Source organism: Odocoileus virginianus, chromosome 1, assembly GCF_023699985.2.
Source record: "Odocoileus virginianus isolate 20LAN1187 ecotype Illinois chromosome 1, Ovbor_1.2, whole genome shotgun sequence".
Taxonomy (NCBI): Eukaryota; Metazoa; Chordata; class Mammalia; order Artiodactyla; family Cervidae; genus Odocoileus; species Odocoileus virginianus.
In genome coordinates, this window is record NC_069674.1 from 26,550,061 (window position 1) to 26,568,516 (window position 18,456).

General features: G+C 38.0%; 1 protein-coding gene and 1 non-coding gene across 5 annotated transcripts in view; one reads left to right on the plus strand and one right to left on the minus strand.

Annotated features, from left to right (window-relative positions):
- The window catches only part of GRM8 (glutamate metabotropic receptor 8), an 846,721-nt gene that overhangs the window by 209,106 nt on the left and 619,159 nt on the right, over nucleotides 1-18,456 (plus strand). The window lies entirely within an intron of this gene.
- Nucleotides 5,094-5,165, minus strand: TRNAQ-CUG (transfer RNA glutamine (anticodon CUG)). Its single transcript has one exon. It is a non-coding gene; the product is annotated as a tRNA-Gln (tRNA).

Genomic DNA, 18,456 nt, shown 5'->3' on the forward strand with positions numbered 1-18,456 from the left:
CTGATGCTAGGAGGGATTGGGGGCAGGAGGAGAAGGGGACAACAGAGGATGAGATGGCTGGATGGCATCACTGACTCGATGGGCATGAGTTAGGGTAAACTCCAGGAGTTGGTGATGGACATGGAGGCCTGGCGTGCTGCGATTCATGGGGTCGCAAAGAGTCGGACATGACTGAGTGACTGAACTGAACTGAAAAAGATAATGACAAATCTTGGTGGTGGGTATACTTTTTGTGTATTTGAAATCTTTTATGGTAAATAATAAATTAGTTAAAATTGATCCTTCTTTGTAGGCATATTTCGTCAATATTATGGTGTCCATATTACTACAATGTTGTTCACATTTAAAGTATATAAAAAAAAAAAAACCTATTTGGAAAAGGAATTGCTCTTCAAAGGCATAACTTGAAGGAAGTTCAAAAGAATCCATGGAAAATGAGAAGCTAAGTTTTCCTCTGTGGAAAAAGTTGTCTAGTTAGTTGTGTTGAGTCATATTTGATATCAAAGTGGGGGATAAGTAGGTGGAAGTGATACCCAAAGAATAGGGATAAGACCTATAGAAAGGATGTATGGATACCAGGGGGGGAAGAGGGCATTGGATGAATTGGGAGATTGGGATTGACATATATACACTACTATGTGTAAAACAGACAATTAATGAGAACCTACTATATAGAACAGAGAACTTGCCTTAGTGTTTTATGGTGACCTAAATGGGAAGCAAATCCAAAAAAGAGGGGATATATGTATAGATAATTCACTTTGCTCTACAGCAGAAACTAAGACAACATTTTAAAACAATTATACTACAATAAAAATTAATTAAAAAATAAAACACATTACACCACCTTAAAAAAAAAAAAGACTAGGGATAAAGCAGTGAATTGTCACTGTAATGTTGATTCAAAATTATCTTCCACTTGGTGAAATCCATGCTTAGGGATAAGATTCTCCTTCAAGGAAAGGTTGCTTACAAATTCAAGGTCATTTTCTAAATCTCACACAGCTTGTCTGTAGGCCAGAATTTTTTGGTTTTATTTTTATTCTTTTTGCCTTAAAAATACATCTTAGAACACAGGTTCTCTGCTTCCCACTTTGTGATATGTTATTACTGCCCATCCCAGTTGTGGGGCCATTGTAAACAGGGGTCTATTAGGGCGGACAGCTGGACGGTGACCAAGATCTAAGGAGGTTGCAGTCTATGTGTGGAGACTGAAATGGCAATGGGCTGGGGATTTTCTCTTTGAGGACAAAAATAGATCACAGAGGATGAATTCAACCTTCTCTATTTTGCAAAATGAGGAAACTGAGGGCCCAAGAGAGAAAAATAATCTGCCCAATACCAAAGATCTATTATCAGAGTTGGTCTTAAAACAGGTAATTTCATAGCACATTCCAACTGATTTTGTTTTCCTTATTAATTTTTTTTTTTTTTTTTTGGACACACCATGAGTTATGTAGAATCTTAGTTCCCAAACCAGGGATTTAACCCATTCCCCCTGCAGTGGAAGCATGGTGTTTTAACCACTGAACCACCAGGGAAGTCCTGTTATCAAGTTTTGAATGAACAATTTCATGTATACAGAAAAGTATGAAAATTAATATTAAAAAACACTAGGGTACCCATTCCCCCTCATGTCAAATTTAATTTACTGTTATATTCTCTTTAGATTTTTTAAAAAATTAAAATTGTTGAGGCCTTATTAATATACATCCCTCATCTGCTTTCCTTTTATCATCATTTTCCAGAGCCAAGCCCTGCCCTGACTACCCTGCTTCTCATCCCTCTAGGCTTCCTTGGTGGCTCAGAAGTAAAGAACCTACCTGCAATGCCGGAGACCCAGGTTCGATCCCTGGCTTGGAAGATCCCCTGAGGGAATGAGAGCCCACTCAAGTATTCTGGCCTGTTTACAGTGGACAGAGGAACGTGGTGGGCTATAGTTCATGGGTCGCAAACAGTCAGACACGACTGAGTGACTAACACAGATCATCCGTCTACATGTCCTTATGATTTTACTTCACACAGACATGCCACACACAATACCCAGTGTTAGTCAGCATGCTGCAGACATTAAATATAAATAATAATAAACATTATCAAATATATAAAGTTTGATAATAAACATTATAAAACTCTATGCATTTTTCAGCAACCTGCTTTTTTGGCTTAACATGATGGTTTTGAGATTTCTCCGTGTTAAAACCTGTAGCTCTAGTGAATTCATTGTAACTGTGAATGGCATTCCAATGCACAAACATACCATGGTTTCTCCATTCTTCTCTGCTGATAGGTATCCAGGTGAGTCCTGATTTTCAAAAGTTATAAGGAATGAAGCCACAGAGATCATTCATCTGTATCTCCTTTTGCACTGATGTGAGTTTCTGTAAGTCAGAGTTGCCCTGCTGGTGAGCCTGTGAGAGGGTTATAGTGAGCTGCTCAAGTCACTCTACTGAACAGGGCTGGGACTGGTGACTTCAGGTCACTAGCAGCTTCATCTTCTTAACATGGGGGTATTGTGCAGATACCATCACTTTCTATGTTTGCGTGAGATGTGAAAAGGTTGGGAAGAACTGTATTAAAACAGTGGTTTTCAAACATTAGCATATATCAGAATCATGTTGAGACCTTGTTAAACTGACTGCTAGTCCCTCCCAGTCCTGAATTTCTGATTCAGTAGGTTTATAGTGGGACCCATGTATTTGCGATCTAACAAAATCCCAAGAGACATTAATGCTTCTGGTCTGGGTTCCACATGTGAGAGCTACTAGGGTGTATATTTAGAAATTGAATGTGTGTGTGCTCAGTCACTTCAGCTGTGTCTGACTTTGCGACCCTATGGACTGTAGCCCGGCAGGTTTCTCTGTCCATGGGATTCTCTGGGCAAGAATTCTGGAGTGGGTTGCCATTTCTTCCTCCAGGGAATCTTCCCATCCCTGGGATCAAACCTGCATCCCCTGCATTGACAGGCAGATTCTTTTACCACTGAGACACCTGGGAAACCCATTAGAAATTGAATAGGAAGTTCCAACTGATTGTTCAGATTCCTTTGTAGTATTTGCAAAATATTTGATCATGATTAGTATATTATATAACCTAGGATATAATTTAAAAGTAGAAATGGTTTGATTGTATAGTCAGATAACTTGGTCTTTGCAAGCTTTTGTGTGAAAGGATGATGAAGAGCATTTAATCATGCTCAGAAACAACTTCCCTTTAACTGCAAATTCTATATTCCCTTTTGGGTGTTTGGAACCAGGAAGAAGGCTTTAAAAAGACATCTGAATGAGAAAAGCAGTCCTCTCTTCCTTCCCCTGTTTTCTTTATTGTGTAATCAATAGGTACATCACCCATACCAAGGAAGGAAAACAAAAGTTACAATTAGAACACTGTCAGATCTCAGCAAAGTTGTAATCAGAATGTTCATCTCTGTGTACCTCCTTTGGCTCAGGTGCATTCCTCTTGAGGTCTACTCCAGTTTCTATCTCTTTTGGTATTCTGAGCACCCTATTTCAGCTTGGGTGTTGAGGGGGTTTCTCACACAGCACCAAGCAATTCTCAGGACACCAGCCTGTTGTCAGTTCAGTTCAAATCTGACACTATCAACCTGGAGATGGATTCACATTTTACAGGCTAAGGGCTCAGTCTCATTACTAAATCACTCCACCAGCCCCCAATTTCTGATGTCAGTTGCAAGCTCTGGTTGTTACGTGTACTTCTGACCAACTGGCTGTAGATTAGAGATACCCACAACCTCTTCCTCCTTGGGTTTCATTACTTTGCTAGAGTGGCTCATAAAACTCAGAGAAACATTTTACTTACTAGATTACTGGTTTATTATTAAAGAATATAACTCAGGAACAGTCAGATGGAAAAAGATGCATAGGGCAAGACATGAAGAAAGGGCAAGGGACAGCCATACTCTCTCCAAGTGCGCCATGCTACCCAAATCTCCATGTGTCCACCATCATGGCAGCTCTCCAAAGCCCGTCCTTTCGGGGTTTTTATGGTGGCTTCATTACACAGTCATAATTGACTTAATTCATTGGCCATTGGTGATTGAACTCAATCTCCAGCCCCTATTCCCTTCCCAGTGGTCAGGAGATGGGGCTGGAAGTTCCAACCTTTTTATCACTTGGTTGGCCAGCCATGCTGGCAACACATTTTTAGGTACTTTAGGAAAGTCACCTTATTTACATAACAAAAGACACCTTGATTGCTCTCCTCACTCAGGAAATTACAAGGGTTTTAGAACTCTATGCCAGAAATGGGGATGAAGACCAAATACATATTTCTGATTATAAATTGCAGCTGCACCCTGTTCTCCTCTTGCACTGCATCCAGTGCTCAGACTGCTTTGGTAAGTTCTGTCTTCAGAACTTTCCTCTTTTCAGAACTTTCCCCTGCTCTTCTCAAAAGACATTAGTCTCTCTTCTTCTGTAAGGATGACACTCTTCTTAAACCTTCAGTAAGAAGAGGTCAGTGAAATAAAATCTTTCACAAGCAACAATTCAGGGTGGTAGAGAGAAGTGGTGCTGAAATAGATGTTCACTCTGACTTTCCTTCACCCCTAAAGGGTACTTGGCATAGATCCATAGCTGGGGTGAAGGAGCCCTGCTACATGTCTCCCATCTTGGTGAGTGGCCCTTACATCCGCCCAGCTGGAAAGTGAGGGCTCATCATTGCTTCTTCTTGCTTGCCCCCCCTACATAGTCCCTACTGATTTGCATCTGTCACCTTTGTCCACCATCCTGCCCCCGTGTGGCTCCATCCATATCCCACAGCCTCTCCTCTGGGAGATTAGATAAGCTCCTAAGTGCTCTCCATTCCTGTCCTCTCTTCTGATTTATTCTTCGCAGAGTAGTTGGGCTGACCTTTATTTTTTATTTTTTAATTTTTTCTGTTTTTTTTGGGCTGACCTTTAAATAACGAGAACTACATGTGTCACTCCATGGCTAAAATCCCCCCCAGTGGCTTCTCTTTGCTCTTAGAGTTAAATCTAAACTTTCAGCCTGACCTGACCTGGCCCCTGCCAGTCTCCAGCTCCACCTCCTGCAGTCCCCACTCTATCCCGGTTTTCATCTAACGAGACAGAAAGGTCCCACCGAGATTTGAACTCGGATCGCTGGATTCAGAGTCCAGAGTGCTCACCATTACACCATGGAACCCCCTTATCTATCCTGATTTTCAGAAAGCACATCAGACTTCTCGCTCTTTCTTCCCCCTAAGCCATTGGATTCACTCCTGTATCAAGCCCTTACACAGATTCTTTTCTTTATTTGAAAAGTCCTCTCCTCCTCCACCTGTTTGTGCTTCTTCTTGCTCCGTTGTCTTCAGTGGAGCCAAAGCATCACTTCTGTAGGCAGGCTTCCCTGAACATCCTTTTCTCATCATGCTGGGTTTGGTCCATGTTAAGAGCAGCCCTGTATCCTCCCTATTACTTCATGATGGTGCCCCTAATACTTCCAATTATATATTGGATTGGCCAAAAATTTGTTCAGGGTTTTCTGTAAGATCTTACAGAAAACCCAAATGATTTTTTTCAGTCAACCCAATATTTATTGTTAGGTTCTCCTTCAGGATTGTAGGCTTAAGAGGGCAAGGGTCCTGGCTTTTTTATTCTCAACACTGAATCCCCAGGGCCTAAGATCGTACTTAGGGAATACTCAGTAATTACAAAAAAAAGTCTGTGGCTGATTGATTTAAATTGTTGGGAGTCCCCTGGTGATCCAGTGGCTAGGACCCTGTTCTCCCAATGCAGGGGGCCCGGTTTCAATCCCTTGTTAGGGAACTAGATCCCACATGCTGCAACTAAGACCCAGTACAACCCATATATTGATTGTTCATATATACACAGACACATCCCAGACCCAATTTGAATTTCTCAACATTATTTACCTGTAAACCTGAGCCAATGTGGCCGGTTTAAAAACTCAACAGCAAGTGACTAGAGATCAAATTTGCATGAACTATGTTCATGTCGTTTATGTTTTATGTTGAGTTGCAGGAGTCACCCAATTTGTTATTGAAGAGAGTGAGTAGGAGTTGCTCAGTTGTATTCAACTCTTTGTGACCCATGGACTGACACTCGCCAGGCTCCTTTGTCCCTGAAATTCTCCAGGCAAGCATGCTGGGGCAGGTAGCGATTCCCTTTTCTAGGGGATCTTCTCCACCCAGGGATCTAACCCAGGTCTCCCACATTGCAGGTGGATTCTTTACCAGCTGAGCCACAGGGAAGCTGAAAAGGAGTGGAAACGTTTCATTAGTAAACCTTTCTGTCTGACTATCTTTCTTACCAGTGATATTACAAAAGACAGCTTTACCAGAGTGCCAGATGGGATTGGAACTTGGGAAGGTACCTGCCAGTCAGCAGATTTTACAAAGAAGAATCAGCACTCAAGCGGTAAAGTGAATTTTAAAGAACACAATCTGAGACTCTATAGGGGCATAGGAACATAATCTTGTGCTTCTCATTTCTAGGGCTAGAGTAAATAAATCTCCAGGTCCTGAAGTTTATTTGAATCAAACTAATATCAAACAAATACTTGAAAATCTGGGTTTATTTCTTCAATAAGTGAATCAAGAATAAAACCTAGAAATTTAGATCTATAGCATCCAAGTAGTATTTAAAAAGATATATGATTTATTTAAAAGGTTATGAGTCAAAAATAATGTATGATAATGTAAAATCATGAACTCTGGAAATAATTATGTCCTATATTATATGCAGTTATTCATGAAGTGCTTTCATATAGTGAAGTCCAGGTTGGTCTGACTCCAGATATCACTCCTTGATGTTGGACAGACTCCAGGTTTAAACCAACTCTGTTTCCTAGTAGCTGTGTGACCTGGCAGTTATTTTTTTTATGGCCTTAGTTTCCTCATCCATGAAAAGATATGAGTCATCATATAAAACCGTAATAAGAATCATCATCTTATCCATTTGGTCCTGAGGATTAAATGACACAAACCCTGGGGATTAAATAACATGACGTGGCCTCAGTATTATAACGGCTTCTAGGAGAGCCTTGCAGCTTCTGCTCTGGTCCTCACCTTAATAGCCAGAGTGATCTTTTACAAATCAACCAGAAGACTTAATTCTGCCCACAGTCCTGTAGGGCTCCTCATTTGCATCAGAGTAAGGCCTACTGTGGCCACAGAACTGGAAAAGATCAGTTTTCATTCCAATCCCAAAGAAGAACAATGCCAAAGAATGTTCAAACTACAATACAATTGCGCTCATTTTGCATGCTAGCAAGGTAATGCTCAAGATCCTTTAAGCTAGGCTTCAACAGTATGTGAAATGAAAACATCCATATGTACAACCTGAATTTAGAAAAGGCAGAGGAACCAGAGATAAAACTTCCAACAAACACTGGATCATAGGGAAAGCAAAGGAATTCCAGAGAAACACCTTCTTCTGCTTCCTTGACTATGTGAAAGTTGTTGACTGTATGGATCACAACAATCTGTGGAAAATTTTTAAAGAGATGGGAATACCAGCCCACCTTACCTGTCTCCTGAGAAACCTGTATGTAGGTCAAGAAGCAACAGTTAGAACTGGACATGGAATAACTGGCTGGTTCAAAATTGGGAAAGGAGTAGGTCAAGGCTGTATATTGTCACCCTGTTATTTAACTTCTATGTAGAGTACATCGTGTGAAATTCTGGGCTGGATGAATCATAAGCTGGAATCAAGATTGCCAAGAGAAAATATCAACAACCTCAGATATGCAGATGATAGCATTCTAATGGCAGAAAGCAAAGATGAGGGTGAAAGATGATAGTGAAAAAGCTGGCTGAAAACTCAACATTCAGAAAACCAAGATCATGGCCTCCTGTCTCATCACTTCATGGCAAATAGAAGGGGAAAAAGTGGAAGCAGTGACAGGTTTTATTTTCTTCTCCAAAATAACTGTGGACAGTGACTGCAGCCATGAAATTAGAAGACACTAGTTCCTTGGAAGGAACACTATGACAAACTGAGACAGTGTATTAAAAAGTGAAAACATCACTTTGTCAACAAAGGTCTATATAGTTGAAGCTCTTGTTTTTCCAGTAGCCATGTACAGATGTGAGAGTTGGACCATAAAGAAGGCTGAGTGCCGAAGAATTGATGCTTTCGAATTGTGGTGCTGGAGAAGACTCTTGAGAGTCCCTTGGACTGAAAAGAGATCGAACCATTTAATCCTAAAGGAAATCAACTCTGAATATTCACTGGAAGGACTGGTGCTAAAGCTGAAGCTACAATATTTTGGCCACCTGATACGAAGAACTGACTCATTGGAGAACACCCTGATGCTGGGAATGATTGAGGGCAAGAGGAGAAGGGGCTGACAGAGGATGAGATGGCTGGGCTTGGATCACCCACCCAATGGACATGAGTTTGAGCAAACTCTGGGAGATAGTACAGGACAGGGAAGACTGGCGTGCTGTAGTCCATAGGGTCACAAAAAGTTGGACACAACTTAGTACTAAACAACAACCAGGCCTACCAGGGCATCCAACATTTGGCCCCTATAAGCTCTCTGGTCTCATCTCCTTTCTGCTTCATCTGTCCCGGCAGCACTGGCTTCCTTGGTGTTCCCTGATCACACCAGGAACACTGGCCGTGGGCCTTTGGGATCCCTCTGCCTCCTTCAGGGCTGTGTTCAGATGGCATCTTCTCCAGGGCTTCTGATCACCTGGTCAGTACTCTACTCCTGCTCCCTCTCCGACCCCCATCCCCTCCTCTATCTCCTCTTCTTCCATTATATATTATTTGCTCTCTTTTTTATTGTTTGCTTCCCTCTGTTAAAGAAGCTTCGTGAGAGCAGTAATCTGTTTGGCTCACTGATACATTTCAAGCACCTAGAACAGTACCTGGTGTATGTACAGTGTTCAGGATGTACTGTGTGAGTGACTGAATTTTGAATGAAGAAATCTAGTACAGCATCTGGCTCATACTGGATATTGACAAAACGGTCAGTTTTCTTTTTGATTTAATGAGCAGAAGAGATATTGCATTGCTTTTAAAAAACATAGAATGGCAATTTTAAAAAAAGAACAAGAAGGGAGAAAGGAAAGAGGGAAGGAGAGAGAAGAGGAAAGAGAACCATAGACATGAGAGTTAGTAACAGAGATTAGAGAGCTAGAAAAGGGACTTTTTTTTTCAATTGGAGGGTAATTGCTTACAGTGTTATATTGGTTTCTTCTGTACAACAATGTGAGTCCACTATAACTGTACATATATCCCTTCCCTCTCGAGCCTCCCATCCCAACCTCCATCCCATCCTCTATCACAGAGCACAGAGCTGAGCTCACTGTTGTCTATAGCAGCTTCCCACTAGCTGGCTGTTTTATGCACGGTAGTGTATATATGTCAGTGCTATTCCCTCAACTTGTCCCACCGTCTCCTTTCCCTGCCGTGTCCTCAAGTCCATTCTCTATGTTTGCATCTCTATTCCTGCCCTGCAAATTAGATTCATCTGTTCTATCTTTCTCGATTCCATATATATTCATTAAATATAGGATATTTGTTTAAAAAAGCCACTTTGGCCTGCTTCCCTGCTTATTCCCCAGACCCTCAATGTAGGGTGAAAATTGTTAGATTTAATCTGGTGTATGTCGGAGTGGGCAGATATCTTCTGCAAAGGGCCAGATGGTAAATACTTCAAGCTTTGTGGGCCATTTGTTCTCTGTCAACTATTCAGCTCTGCCATTATAATTTGAAAGCAACCACAGATAATATGTAATCAAATGGGTGTGGCTGTGTTCTGATAAGCTTTTTATTTTTTTAAATTTTTCTGCAAAACAAGTTGTCTAAGCTATAGTTTTCTGACTTCTGGCCCAAAATATATTGTTGCTAAATGTTCCTTGTAAACTGCAGTGTAGGGGTTAATTGAAGGAAAATCTAAGTATCTGTATCAAGGCTCATTCATGATAAGAACACACATCAAACTAGGAATGCAATGGGTCTTCCTTACCCTGATAAAGAGTATCTAACAAAAAATTATGGCAACATAAATCTTAAAGCAGAAACTTTAGAATATATCTTTTGAGGAGGGTAAGACAGGTATGTTCCTATTTCCTATTCCACTTATCATGAATCTGTTAGTCTTGGATAATACAGTAAGACAAGAAAGAGACATATTTATAGGTATGAAGAAGAAGGAGGAAGAAACTAAGTTTGTTCTTACTTGCAGGTTAAATCATTATTGAAATGAAATTGAAGATAGTCTGCAGACTCTTTGAACTTACAAGAGAATTTGCAAAGCCGCCAGATATAAAATCAATTTATGCAAATTGATAATATTCTTATAATATTAATAATAAAAGCTAACATTTACACTGGATTTTTATGCACCAGGCATCTTGTGTATATTAACTAATTTACTTCTCACAACCACCTTGAGGTAGCACTGTTTTATTCCCATTTAAAATTTGAGAAAACTGTCTCAGAGAGTTTAAAGAATTTGTCCCTCTTCCTCATATATACCAGAAATAGAGAAATAGCCCATTAAAAATGTAACAGAGTATTTTTCATGATATCAACTGAAATGACATGGTTCTTTGGAATAAATGTAAGAAAAATCTATAAAATCATTATGGAGAAAATATAAGCATTATTGAGAGATAAAGAGGAAGACCTGAATAATTAGTGAGATAATGCTATGTTTATTTAAATGTACATATTAGATGTTTCAATACTGCAGAGTTATGTTAATGATGTATGTTTGTGAGATTTGTCAGATTCTAAAACTCAGATGCAAATGTAACATTGCAAGAATAGCCATAAAATTCTGAAATTCTGAAATAAACAAGTAAAAAACAACAACAACCAAAAAGGGATTTACCTATATACTGATTTATAAAACAGAGTTTAGCAAATGACACAGTTTGGATTTTGGAGTTAGCACAGGGATAGGCAAATAAATCAAACAGAACAGAATAGACAGCTTGGCAGAGTGCTCATACACATGAGAACTTGGTATATGATGGAGGTGGGATTGTCATTCTTTCTTTCATTGACAGATTTTTTTCATTGATATTTTTGTTGAAAAATTGAACTAGGTTACTACCTTATACCATTTCTTTTTATTTAAGATGTATTCAGAGGGGTGGGATGAACTGAGAGATTGGGATTGACATATGTATCTACTGACACTATGTATAAAATAGATAAGTAACGAGAGCATACTGTATAGTCAGGGACCCTACTCAGTGCTCTGTGGTGGCCTAAGTGGAAGGAAATCCAACAAAGAGGGGATATATGTATACATACCGCTGATTTACTTTGCTGTATGGTGGAAATTAACACAACCTTGTAAAGCAACTATACGCCAATAAAAAATAATTTTTAAAACCTGTATTCAGGAGCATATGTAAAAAAGAAAGCTTTTTAACTCTATGTAGGAAATACAGTTGCAACATGGATGATAGATAAAGATAGTGGAGGATGTCTTTATGACATCAGAGTAAGGAAGGACCAACAGATTGGACTACTTGAAGTTAGAGATCTGAATGACTAAAGACCCCGTGAAAAGGGTAAATGTAGGCCACATCCTGGTAAAAGATACTAGCATGTATGTCAGATCAAAGACTCTTCCTAGAAGTTATTTTTAAAAAGACAAATAATAGTCAAATAGAAAGATAGGCAAAGAGTATGAATAGATCCCACAGGAATAAGAAATTCAGAAAGCCAGGACCGTATGAAGATGAGCTCAAACTAGTGAGTAATCAGGACTAATGTTAAATTAACAGAAAACTGGGATGCCATTTTACTCTTTTTGTTGTTTTAATTTTGCTTCTATTATCATTATTTTTCTTCAGTTATTTTATTTTTTAATTGAAGGATTATTGCTTTACAGAATTTTGTTGTTTTCTGTCAAACCTCAACATGAATCAGTCGTAGGTACCCATATATCCCCTCCCATTTGAACCTCCCTCCCATCTCCCTCCCCATTCCACCCCTCAAGGTTGATACAGAGCCCCTGTTTGAGTTTCCTGAGACATACAGCAAATTCCCATTGTCTGTCTATTCTACATATGGTCATGTAAGTTTCCATTGTTACTTCCTCCATATAGCTCACTCTCTCCTCCCCTCTCCTCATGTCCATAAGTCTGTTCTCTATGTCTGTTTCTCCACTGCTGCCCTGTAAATAAATTCTTCAGTACCATTTTTCTATATTCTGTATATATGCATCAGTATACAATATTTATCTTTCTCTTTCTGAGTTACTTCACTCTGTATAATAGGCTCTAGTTTCATCCACCTCATTAGAACTGACTCAGATGCATTCCTTTTAATGGCTGAGTAATATTCCATTGTGTATACATACCACAGCTTCTTTATCCATTCGTCTGTTGATGGACATCTAGGTTGCTTCCATGTTCTAGCTATTGTAGATAGTGCTGCAATGAACAATGGGATACATGTGTCTTTTTCAATTTTGGTTTCCTCAGGGTATATGCCTAGAAGTGGGATTGCAGGATCATATGGTGATTTTATTCCTAGTTTTTAAAGGAATCTCCATACCATCTTCCCTAGTGACTGTATCAATTTACATTCCCACCTACAGTTCAAGAGCATTCCCTTTTCTCCACACCCTGTCCAGCATGTATTGTTCATAGAGTTTTTGCTGATGGCCATTCTGACTGATGAGAGGTGATATCTCATTGTTGTTTTGATTTGCATTTCCCTAATAATGAGCAATGTTGAGCATCTTGTGTTTGTTAGCCATCTGTATGTCTTCTTTGGAGAAATGTCTGTTTAGGTCTTTTCCCCACTTTTTGATTGGGTTGTTTGAGTTTCTAGCATTGAGTTGCATGAGCTGCTTGTATATTTTGGAAATTAATCCTTTGTCAGTTGTTTCATTTGCTATTATTTTCTCCCATTCTGAGGGTTGTCTTTTCACCTTGCTTATAGTTTATTTTGCTGTGCAAAAGCTTTTAAGTTTAATCAGGTCCCACTTTTTTACTTTTGTTTTTATTTCCATTACTTGAGGAGGTGGTTCATAAAGGATCTTGCTTTGATTTATGTCATCAAGTTTTCTGCCTATATTTTCCTCTAAGAGTTTTTTAGTTTCTGGTCTTGCATTTAGGTCTTTAGTCCATTTTGAGTTTATCTTTGTGTATGGTGTTAGGAAGTGTTCTATTTTCATTCTTTTACATGTAGCCATCCAGTTTTCCCAGCACCATTTATTGAAGAGACTGTCTTTGCCGCATTGTATATTCTTGCCTCTTTTGTCAAAAATAAGGTACCCATAGATTCATGGGTTTATTTCTGGGCTTTCTATCTTGTTTTATTGGTCTATATTTCTGTTTTTGTGCTAGTACCATACTGTTTTGATGACTCTTTGTAGTATAATCTGAAGTCAGGGAGGTTGATTCCTCTAGCTTGATTCTTCTTTCTCAAGACTGCTTTGGCTATTTGGAGTCTTTTGTGTTCCCATATGAATTGTGAATTTTTTTTGTTCTAGTTCTGTGAAAAATGCCATTGGTAATTTGATAGGGATCACATTGAATCTGTAGGTTGTGTTTGGTAGTATAGTCATTTTCATAACATTGATTATTCCTATCCAGGAACATGGACTATCTCTCCATTTGTTTATGTCATCTTTGATTTCTTTCATCAGTGTATTATAATTTTCCATGTACAGTTCTTTTGTCACCTTAGCTGAGTTTATTCCTAGATATTTAATTCTTTTTGTTGCAATGGTGAATAGGATTGATGCCTTAATTTCTCTTTCTGATTTTTAATTGTTAGTATGTATAAAAGCAAGTGATTTCTGTGTATTGATTTTGTATCTTGCAACTTTAGTAAATTCACTGATTAGCTCTAGTAATTTTCTGATATTATCTTTAGGTTTTCTATGTACAATATCATGTCATCTGCAAACAGTGAGAGCTCTACTTCTTTTCTGATCTGGATTCCTTTTATTTCTTTTTCTTCTCTGATTTCTATAGCTAGGACTTCCAAAACTATGTTGAATTATAGTGGTGAAAGTAGACACCCTTGTCTTGTTCCTTATCTTAGGGGGAATGCTTTCAGTTTTTCACCATTGAGAATAATGTTTGCTATAGGCTTATCATATATGGCCTTTACTATGTTGAGGTAGGTTCCTTCTATGTCCATTTTTTGAAGAGTTTTAATCATAAATGGGTGCTGAATTTTGTCAAAGATTTTTCTGCATCTATTGAGATGATCATATGGTTTTTATCTTTCAATTTGTTAATATGATATATCACATTGATTTTTTTTTGCATATATTGAAGAATGCTTGCATCCCTGGAATAATCCCAACTTGATCATGATGTATGAACTTTTTGATGTGTTGCTGAGGTCTGTTTGCTAAAATTTTGTTGAGGATTTTTGCATCTATGTTCATCAGTGATATTGACTTATAGTTTTCTTTTTTTGTGTTATCTTTGTCTGGTTTTGGTATCAGGGTGATGGTAACCTCATAAAATGAGTTTGGAAGTGTTCATTTTTCTGCAATTGTTTGAAAGAGTTTTAGACGGATAGGCATTAGCTCTTCTCTAAATGTTTGACAGAATTCTCCTGTGAAGCTATCTGGGCTTTTGTTTTTTGGAAAATTTTTTAATCACAACTTCACTTTCAGTGCTTGTAATTGGTTCTTCATAATCTCTATTTCTTCCTGGTTCAGTCTTGGAAGATTAGACTTTTCTAAGAATCTGTCCATTTCTTCCAGGTTGTCCATTTTATTGCCATATAGTTGTTCATAATAGTCTCTTATAATCCTTTGTATTTCTGCATTGTCTGTTGTAACCTCTCCTTTTCATTTCTAAGTTTGTTGATTTCTTTCCTACTGCTAATTTTTTTTTCTTCTTTTTCCAGCTGTTTTAGGTATCAAGTTAGGTTGTCTATTTGACGTTTTTCTTGTTTCTTGAGGTAGGATTGTATTGCTATAAACTTCCCTCTTAGAACTACTTTTGCTGCATCCCATAGGTTTTGAGTTGTCTTGTTTTCATTGTCATTTGTTTCTAGAAATTTTATGATTTCCCTTTTTATTTCTTCAGTACCTGTTGGTTATTTGAAAATATATTGTTTAATCTCCATGTGTTTGTGTTTTTTACAGTTTTTTCATGTAATTGATATCTAGTCTTGTAGCATTGTGATTGGAGAAGATGCTTGATACAATTTCAATTTTCTTAAATTTACTGAGGTTTGTTTTGTGACCCAAGATGTGGTCTATCCTGGAGAATGTTCCATGTGCACTTGAGAAGAAGGTGTATTCTTCTGCATTTACAGAAGAATGTCCTGAAGATATCAATGAGATCCATCTCATCTAATGTATCATTTAAGACTTGTGTTTCCTTACTAATTTTCTGTATTGATGATCTGTCTACTGGTGTGAGTGGGGTGTTAAAGTTTCCTACTATTATTGCGTTACTGTCAGTTTCTCCTTTTATGTCTGCCAGTGTTTGTCTTATGTATTGAAGTACTCCTATGTTGGGTGCATAGATATTTACAATTGTTATGTTTTCCACTTGGATCGATCCCTTGATCATTATGTAATGTCCTTCCTTATCTCTTGTAGTCTTCTTTATTTTAAGGTCTATTTTTGTCTGATGTGAGGATTGCTATTCCAGCTTTCTTTTGCTTCCCATTTGCATGGAGTATATTTTTCCATCCTCTCCCTTTCAGTCTATGTGTGTCTTTAGGTCTGAAGTGGATTTCTTGTAGACAGAATATATATGGGTCTTGTTTTTGTACCCATTCAGCCAGTCTGTGACTTTTGGTTTGAGCATTTAATACATTTACATTTAAAGTAATTATTGATATATATGTTTATATTTCTATTATCTTAGTTGTTTGGGGTTTGATCTTGTAGATCTTTTTCTTCTCTTGTATTTCTTGACTATATAAGTCCCTTTAACATTTGGTGTAAAGCTGGTTTGGTAGTGCTGAATTCTTTTAACTTTTGCTTGTCTGAAAAGCTTTTGATTTCTCCATCTGTTTTGAATGAGATCAGTGTTGGGTAGAGTAATCATGGCTGTAGGTTTTTTCCTTTCACTACTTTAAATATATACTGCCATTCTCTTCTGCCCTGCAGAGTTTCTGCTGAAAGATCAGCCATTAAACATATAGGGTTTCCTTTGCATGTTACTGTTTACTTTTCCCTTGCTGCTTCTAATATTCTTTCTTTGTGTTTAATCTTTGTTAGTTTGATTAGTATGTATTTGGTGTGTTTCTACTTAGATTTGCCCTGTATGGGACTCTCTTGGACTTGATTGACTATCTCCTTTTCCATGTTGGGGAAATTTTCAACTATAATCTCTTCAGAAATTTTCTCATACCCTTTCTTTTTCTCCTTTTCTTCCGGGACCCCTATAATTTGAATGTTGGTGCATTTGATATTGTCCCAGAGGTCTCTGAGACTATCCTCAGCTCGTTTCATTCTTTTTACTTTATTCTGCTCTTCAGAAGTTATTTCCACCATTTTATCACTGATTCATTCTTCTGCTTCAGATATTCTGCTGTTGATTCCTTCTAGAGTATTTTTAATTTCAGTAATTGTATTGTTTGTCTCTGTATGTTTATTCTTTAATTCTTCTAGGTCTTTATTAATTGATTCTTGCCTTTTCTCCATTCTGTTTCCAAGGTTTTTGCTCATCTTTACTATCATTATTCTGATTTCTTTTTCAGATAGTTTGCCTATTTCCTCTTCATTTATTTGGACTTCTGTGTTTCTAGTTTGTTCCTTCATTTGTGTAGTATTTCTCTGCCTTTTCATTATTATTATTTTTAAAAACTTATTGTGTTTGAGGTCTCCTTTCCCCAGGCTTCAAGGCTGAATTCTTTCTTCCTTTTGGTTTCTGCTCTCCTAAGTTTGATCCAGTAGTTTGTGTAAGCTTTGTATAGGGTGAGATTTTTGCTGAGTTTTTTTTTTTTTTTTTTGTTGTTGTTTGTTTGTTTTTCCTTCGATGGGTAGGGCTGAGTGAGGTGGCAATCCTGTCTGCTGATGATTGGGTTTGTATTTTTGTTTTGTTTGTTGTTTAGATGAAGGTGTCCTGTGTAGGGTGCTCCTGGTGATTGGGTGATGCCAGGTCTTGTATTCCAGTGGTTTCCTTTGTGTGAGTTCTCACTATTTGATACTCTCTAGGGTTAGTTCTCTGGTAGTCGAGGGTCTCGGAGTCAGTGTTCTCACTTCAAAGGCTCAAGGCTTGATCTTGAGTTTTTGTGGGTTTCTATGTATTCTTCTCCACTGGTCAGGTACGCCTGTCGCTCTCAACAGGTACTCCTGTTCTGCATGCACTTCTGTGTCTGAAGGTGTATTCCTGATGTATCCATGGAGAGAGATGTACTCTGTGTCCACCTACTCCTCCACCATCTTGTTCTCACCCTATTTTCTCTCTTTTTTTGTTGCACCACTTGGCATGTGGGGTCTTAGTTCCCTGACAAGGGATCAAACCTGTGTTTCCTGCAATGGTGGTGCAGAGTCTTCATTATTGGACCACTAGGGAAGTCCTGCTATTTTACTTTTATTTTTTGGAAAAAATAAAGATCTGAGAATGCCAAGTGTTAATGAGCAAGTAGAAAGCAATGAGCGTGCATGGTGGTCAGCCTTTTTGGAGAGCAATTTGATAATATTTAGTAAGGTTTAAAGTGCATATATCCCTGACCTAATTGTGCTCTACATAAATGCCCTTAGGGAGCCTTTGCATATGGATACAAGGATTTCATGCACTATTGTTTATGACATCAAAAACTTAGGAAGAATTTCAATAGGTCTTATAGTATATAAGATCAATAGTATATAAATGGATAGATAACTTCTGAAGCCTGCATAAAATAGATTTTTCTAGAAATTAAATAAATTAACTGAATTTATGTTACTCATTCAACAAATATTTGCTGAGCATCTACTATATGGCAGGTGCTGTTTATGTGCTCAGGGTACATTATGAAATAAAACAGCAACAGAAAATCCCTCTATTTCTCTTACAGTCTAATGCAAAATCAATGAAGTATAAACAAAATCAGTGAGTAAATTGAATAGGTTAATCAACAGTAATAGATTTTGAAATCATACATTTGAATTGATAAAAGAGGATTTCAGGTAATAAAACAAAAATCTGAAGCAATCCTCTTTAGTGTTTGCAGGTACATATAAATGGAGGAAAATATGAAAACAGCACTAACTGTGCCCCAGATTTCCTGCCTAGTATCTGACTCTGAAAAGAGAGAGGGAGGGAAAGGAGATTCAGAAAATATAAATTACTGGATCTGTAACTTTTTAAAAATTAAAAAAGTCTGAAACAAATATGACAAAATGTGACTTTTACATTTCAGATGGTGGGTACATAGGTATGGCTGTATTTTTCTTTGTGATTTTTGGTGTATTAAAAGAAATGATCACATAAGAAAATGCCTGAGTCACAAAAGCAGACAGTGGATGTGAGCTTTTGCCGAGATCACTCCAATATTGTTCCTACTTAGTTCTCTGCCCACAG